This window comes from Drosophila sulfurigaster, chromosome 3, assembly GCF_023558435.1.
Source record: "Drosophila sulfurigaster albostrigata strain 15112-1811.04 chromosome 3, ASM2355843v2, whole genome shotgun sequence".
NCBI classification, from domain to species: domain Eukaryota; kingdom Metazoa; phylum Arthropoda; class Insecta; order Diptera; family Drosophilidae; genus Drosophila; species Drosophila sulfurigaster.
Genome location: NC_084883.1, coordinates 37,451,222 through 37,458,099, shown reverse-complemented (window position 1 = coordinate 37,458,099; position 6,878 = coordinate 37,451,222). Strand labels below are relative to the sequence as shown.

Below are 6,878 nucleotides of genomic sequence, written 5' to 3'. Positions count from 1 at the left end.
ATTCTTCAATATTAAGATTGAGTTCTGTCCATTTATATAAGTTAAGAATATAATTTGTTGGCAGATGGCAAAGCATATAATTAAAAATAATTTACTTTCTTATGAACTACAATCCATAATTTTAAAATATTCAAATAAATGTAAAATATAATTATTAGGATATTAATTATTTACTGCAAATAAATGTGATAATTTCCAATTCATATGACATTGCCAACATAAAATGTAAATCATTTATTCATTCTTCATTCCTTGTACGGATATACAGGGTTTGGTCTTTATTGAAATTTTCTTCCATTTGTTGTTCAGGTATGTTTTCTGTTGTCCTGTTTCTTCACTTTTGAATAAAGTATACCTTAAATAAATTTATTCTTTCCATCACATACATATTCGCTCTTAAGACGTTAAAAAAATTTCAGGCAATCGCATCCATAAATTAATGAATTCATTGATTAATGAAAAAAATAAAATAATCGGTAACTTTCCCCATTTACGTTATGTTCTATAAATTCGCATTAATTGTCAAAACAGATATTATTAAACAAAAAGTTCTAAATAATTTCATTCTCTTTGAATTATCAAGCTCCTCAGCAAATCACTTTTAAATAAAGTTGCATGTAAAATTCTTTTCAGAAGCCTTAATGAATCGTCTCACTCACTTTTAAAATTTAAAAAAGTAAATCGAAAAATAGTTTAGCAAATATTTTCGCAACACTTCTTAAGCTATTACCCCAAATGCAAACATGAACAGCTAATGAACACATCAATGGCATTTGCTATGGCATCAAATAGTAGTTAGTAAATTTGCAAATTCAACAACTTTTGCCAACTAACTGAAAACTAACAACGCCAAAGTGATGGACATAGAGGAACGAAACGTTGAAGTTGAAGTCGAAGTAGAAGTAGAAGTTGAAAGCATTTCTCTTTACTAGTATTTGAATAAACATTCAAAGTTCTTTAAGCATTTTGGCATTTACTTACGGCAGGAACTGTAAATATGTATGACTTTTGTTGTTGTTGTTGTTGTTGCTGTTGTTGATGGTTTGCTGCTTATTTTCGAATAGGCCGACGAACGACTTTGAGCAAACATTGTGGAGATGGAGATGGAGATGGAATGGAAAGTTTGTAGCGTCTGGATTCTTAATTCAACAGAACACGCAAAGTTAATAAATTTCAAAGTGAATATGTTTTCACCAACATGCACTTAGTCCGCTTGAACGGCACAGCGCTTGGACGTTGGACGTGGTCTTGGACAAGGCAACTTGATAAAGAAGAAGAAGAAGAAGCAGCAGCGGTAGATGAAGCAGCAGGCGGCAGTCGGCAGTCGACGGGCTGAATGGAAATGTTGCTTGCGGCGTGGCTACATTGTTTGCAACTACAAGTAATTAATTTTACCACTACAAGGTTTTAATGACTTCTAAAAAGTTTTTAGCACTGCTGGATAATCCGGCCCTGGTCCGGCTCTAAGTCAACAAACACCAGACCAGACCAGACCAGACCAAACTGCAGAGGGGAAGGGGAAGGGGGAGTGTGCAGGGTGTGGCATTGTGTCGTGGGCGTGCCGACAAAGCCTACGACTATTGTGCTACAAGCTTGTAAAAATAAATGCGGACCTAAGGCTGCAGCAAGTGCCAGTCGAACCTGTGCCACACAGACCAACTTACTCCTTCTCTTTCCTCTCTCCTTGTCTCTTTCTAGAGGGCCAACCACAAGGCCAAGTCGTCTCCGTCTCGCCTTGGCCAGATTGAGTCACACAACGTGGACACAACGATGCGGTTTCGGTTTTGTTGATATAATTTGAATTTTAGGGTGTAATTACGGCCATAAATGTATTTGACTTTTACACAACATCTCTTCTACCCCTCTTACCACCCCCCTTCCCTCTCTCATCCCCTTCCATGGCCACCCAAGCAGCATCGTCTGAGGCATTTTGCAACATTTTTTGGGGCGTTTGCCGTGCGCTTTTTATATGCAACTCTTAACTCTTAACATGCCACAGAAACTGCTAACAAACAAAGTGCCAGCTGAAGCTGTGAACTCAACTCCAGTCCAGTTGAAAGTTATACACTGCGTTTGTCCAGACGGACCTTTTAATTTGCATTTATTGGTGCAGTCATAAAACTGAATGATGCCCGGAATCATAATGATCATGATCTGCTCGACGAACATTGTAAGCAAACAACAAGAAAGCTTTGAAGGGGCTGAGAGTGAACGACTAAACAACACACTTTCTGTGAGACATTCAAATATTCATAAGTACATATTCAAATATCATGTGAAAATTGAAAAATTTAGACAACATTATATGAAATTATTACTTTAAAAATTAAATATATGTATTTTTCTACTGTTCGATGCTAAAACATTTAAAGGTAAAATAACGAATTCAATTATGACATAGAAAAGATAAATATATTTATTCTAGTAAACAGATAGAAAATATTAAATATACTATACGATATTTTGCCAATAGCTTCAAATAGTTACCAAGAAATAGTGAAACTAATTTGTAGCAAAGCTTATTGTTTGTATTTGTATTGAGATAAACTAATCTTATATCGTTTAATATAACATAAAGAAGGTTTACTATTTGCATATATACATATATCTTAAATAGATTTGCTTTTAAATAGATTCGTCTGCAATCAAATAAAAAAATACTGAAAATTCTGTTGATAGTCTTATATTATTATATTATTTAAATATATATTTTATAAATGCAATTTTATAGGATAATGGGAATTATCTGTTAAGTTCAAACTTTTTAGCATAAATTTTGTTTGTGGCCTGTGTATTGCTGACTTTATTAACATATTCAATAAATAAATAAATTATATGACTGCCACATAATTTATTTTGTACTTAAATACTGTAAGTGGTTGAAACATTTTCGTTTTATACAAAATATTGTAAAAAATTTGAAAAATCATGTTCATACATTATAAATTTGTTAAGTACTTGCAAATCGCATGCAAATAATCTGGTTATAAAAAACTCTTCTTGGCTTAATTCACTAATTTCTGCTTATCGATTCGTTAGTGAAATGAAAGAACCTGATCTGCACTAAGGAGTGATTTAGTATAAGTATTTAGTGTAGTAAATACTTCTCGTTTTTTGTTGAATGGGAACGCAGGAGAGAATATCACTGAAGGTGGTTCAAGTGCGTGTCGTGTATTGTCGTGTCTATATCTATGTCGATAATGGGGATACACACATACAATACTCAGATATACTCGGTGCTGTTGTCGTCGATACATGCTCATGCTGAGGCTGCTTTTGGATTGGTTCTCCAGCAGTTAGCCAGGCTTTTGTTTCGCGCGTTTTTCGTGTTGGCAAATGCGGCAAAAGTGGCGACAGCTTCGGCTCTTGTTGCTGTTCCTCTTGCTGTTTGGTTTTGCTCGTTGTTGTCAGCAGCAACAACAGCAGCAGCAGCAGCAGCAGCGAAGGTGGTAGCAAAAAGAGCAGAGAACACACTGAATTATAAACATTTTAAATTGAAATAACGTGTCGCAATTTTTTTGTGTCGCTGCGCTCCTTTGCCACCAAAAACAACAGCAGCAGCAGCAGAGAAAAAACAACAACAGCAACTGAGCTTGGCAACTTCAAAAACGTCGTTAACGCTTACCTACCGCGCATTCTGCAATCGAATACGATTGATCTCATACTGTGTTGTTGTTGTTGTCTGTGTGTGTGTACTCTAGAGTGGGTCGCGGGTCGTCGGGCTGGTTAGCAGCAGCAACAACCCCAACAGGAATGACAATAGCAACAGCAGCAGCAGGACAGCAGGCGGACAGACAGACAGACGGATGGACGGACAGACAGGAGAACAGTCGCAGGAAGTTAAAGTTTGGGGGCCTAAGCCATGGTCCCTCATTTCGGCACTGCCTGCCTGTCTATCCGTCTGTCCGCCTGTCTGTCTGTCTGTCTGTCTCTTCGTCTCTTCTCGCGTGTCGCCAGGTCGGTGCCAAGCGGTGGCGGTGGCATAGGTGGCAATGACAATCGCGACCGGATGCTTCAAATCAGATATTGTTTTACTTTGCGCCTTCATTCAACATTTCGGATTTCGATTGTCAGCGTGTCTGTGTCGCAGCTTTGCCTCGTTGTCGTTTTTTTTTTATTTGTTTTTCCTTTTTTTGCTGCTTTTTTGTTGCGCTTTTGTCTCCAGCCTTTCAGCCTGCAATTTGAGCAAGTTGCGGATTAAATAAATGTGTCCCGACATCAGCAGCAGCAGCAGCAGCAGCTCTCGATTCTCGATTCCTTGACTGCATTCAAGCTTCTCCTTTCTGCTCAATGAATGAGAAGGCGAAACTGTGGAGCTGAAGTCGTAGATCTAATCGCTTTTAACACCATCACACTGCGCTTGGAATACAATATTTGTTTGCTGATGCGCCGCAGTTTGACAAATTCCAGCCCTTAATTAAAATACAGAGACGAAATCACTGCAGTTCGAGTTGGGAGATGAGGAAGTCGACAGACTTTAAGATAGAGAGAGGTCAGTTTGGTAGAAGAATAACACTTTAGTGAGATGATGAAGTGCGGGAGGACATGAGTTTGCCCAAGATGATGAACTTAGAAAAATAAGGCAAAGCAAGGGGAAGTTTAAAAACAATGATAATTTAGCTAGTCCCAGATGATAAAGAAAGAGAAGTAAACTAGTGTAAGTTGATGAATCAAGGTGAATAAAGACAACTCTAGGAATAGTAGAAGATGAAAGATATGTCAGCTTTTCCTCTATAATATTAAGAAGATTTAAGTTCGTACGAAATGATAAAGAAGAAAACGAATTAAACGAATTAAAAAAGAGGAAGACAGGTAAGCTAGGCTAAGATTATGAAACAGGAAGAATTATACATACTCCATGAAGTTTAAGGATTAAGATGTAGAGATATGTAAGCTAGTGAAGTCAGATGTTAATGAAGAGGGAGATTTAAGCAAACCCAGGAGGTTACAATTCAATTATTTAACAGTCTCGGATTTAACAGACGAGCAAAACTGTAAAAGTTGCTCTTCAACGTTAGTTTTCTTTTCATAATTAAATATAAAGACATAAAATTTAAGCGTTTTATAATTTTAATAGAATTAAATTTCAAAGATTGTAAATTGAAATTCATAATACAACAATTCTTGACTCGTGATAACAATTTCTGCCTAACATCAGAAAGATTTAATCATAGTCCTACTTGTAATTAACTATTGATTAAGTCAGCTAAGAACAAAAATAAGATTATTAAATGACAGAAGGAAAGAGAGAACAGATGGATTAAAGAATTGAGCTACTCTACCATTATGAATAATGTGTTTGTCGTTCATTCTGTGATATTGATGTAGTTCCAAATGATAAAGTGATGAGAATCGCACTGAAATATTAGCTATTCTTAGATGATGTTGGGATTGAAGAAGAAGCTGAAAGAGTTAAGGGAAAAAGTGAGCTAGTGTACCATAGCGATGATATAGTAGCAGACGCTGGCCTTAGCACTTGAGCCAACTGGGGACTTACCTCGGTTATTGTCTCAATTGAAGCAATGGACAATGCTTTAAGCCAACTTCCGCTTGTCACTTGGACGCACTTGGAATCGGTTTGGATTTGGATTCGGCTGCGTGCGAACTTATCGAGGAATGTCCCGGCTGGGCTTTGGACGCTGATGCTGATGCTGACTTTGGCTTTCATTCATGAAGCCTCAAATCCCACCGGGAAAATAAGCAGGCAGCGACACAACAAAAAAAGTGAAGCAAAAAGCGCAAAACCAAAGCAAGGCAGCAAGAGTGCGAACCTTTTGTGTCTTGGGCTCTTAACATTTTTGTTTCGGGTGGAAGGCGCAGAAGTGTCAACAAGCCAAATTGACAGGGCATTGGCAATGGCAAACAGCAAACGATTTTGGAGATTTGTCATTGATAAGTTGGCCGAGTTGGCCAGACTGCGACTCAGAAGCGAGAGAGAGAGAGAGAGCAAAAGGGGGGCAGACTTTTCGCAGAATTGAGCTTCGAGAATTTCAGCGATGAGACAAGCAAAAGGGTGGCTGCGACTTCACATCCAGTTCAACATCGATTTCGACTTCGACTCCGACTCCGACTTCCTCTTCGGCTGCGAGTTGGATTTCTGTGTGTGGTTTTTCTTCTCAACATTTGACTTTTGGCGTGCGGAGCAAATTAATTCACACCTTGCCAATCCATTGTTGAACGACAAGACGTACATACATATGCAAATTGTTTCTTACGAATCAGCCTCAGCTCCCCTCTATCCCTCCTTTACTCTTTCTTTCTCTCGCTGCCCAATTGATTGCCGACCAAAAGTGGCAAACAGCATTTTGGCAAGCTGCTGGTACAAATAACTCCTCGTGTTCCACGAACACACATCTTTAGCTTAGAGTGTGGCCAAGAAGGGGGGAAAGGAAAGGTAAAGGGGCAAGCAGTAATCAGAGATATAGATACAAAGTACGAGCTGTAGAAAGCAGCAATGACTTGATGACGATATTCATTTCGTAGGCAGCTCAGCAACTGCGTATAATAAATTACAAACAAAATATGCTCATGTCTTCGTGAGTAGACAAAAAGTGGCACACACTTTGTGGCTACCACACGACCCATTCAATCGACAACAACAACAACAACAGCAACAACAACAACAACACGGACAACGACAAAAAGAGCCTCATTGGAACATTACAATAATATTATGTCGTTATGAGACGGACTGATGTGTACTCGTAGTAGTACATGTACACGTTCCATCGATATTGACTCCGCTTCCCCTCTCCACATTCCTCCCACTCCACAGCCACTTCCCGATTCCCAGCTACCAACTATAGCTCTTACCTCTCAGCACAGACACGGAGAGAAATGATCAATGTATTTTGATTTGAATCTAACAGCATTTAAAG

General features: G+C 38.4%; 1 long non-coding RNA gene across 2 annotated transcripts; it reads left to right on the top strand.

Moving 5' to 3' along the window:
* Nucleotides 1-540: 540 nt before the first annotated feature.
* On the top strand, nt 541-2,331 carry LOC133845302 (uncharacterized). Of its 2 annotated transcripts, none has more exons than XR_009894732.1 (3): nt 541-991; nt 1,065-1,381; nt 1,426-2,331. It is a non-coding gene; the product is annotated as an uncharacterized LOC133845302 (long non-coding RNA). The 2 variants fall into 2 exon arrangements; XR_009894731.1 differs by having other exon boundaries at nt 543-991; nt 1,433-2,331.
* Nucleotides 2,332-6,878: the final 4,547 nt, after the last annotated feature.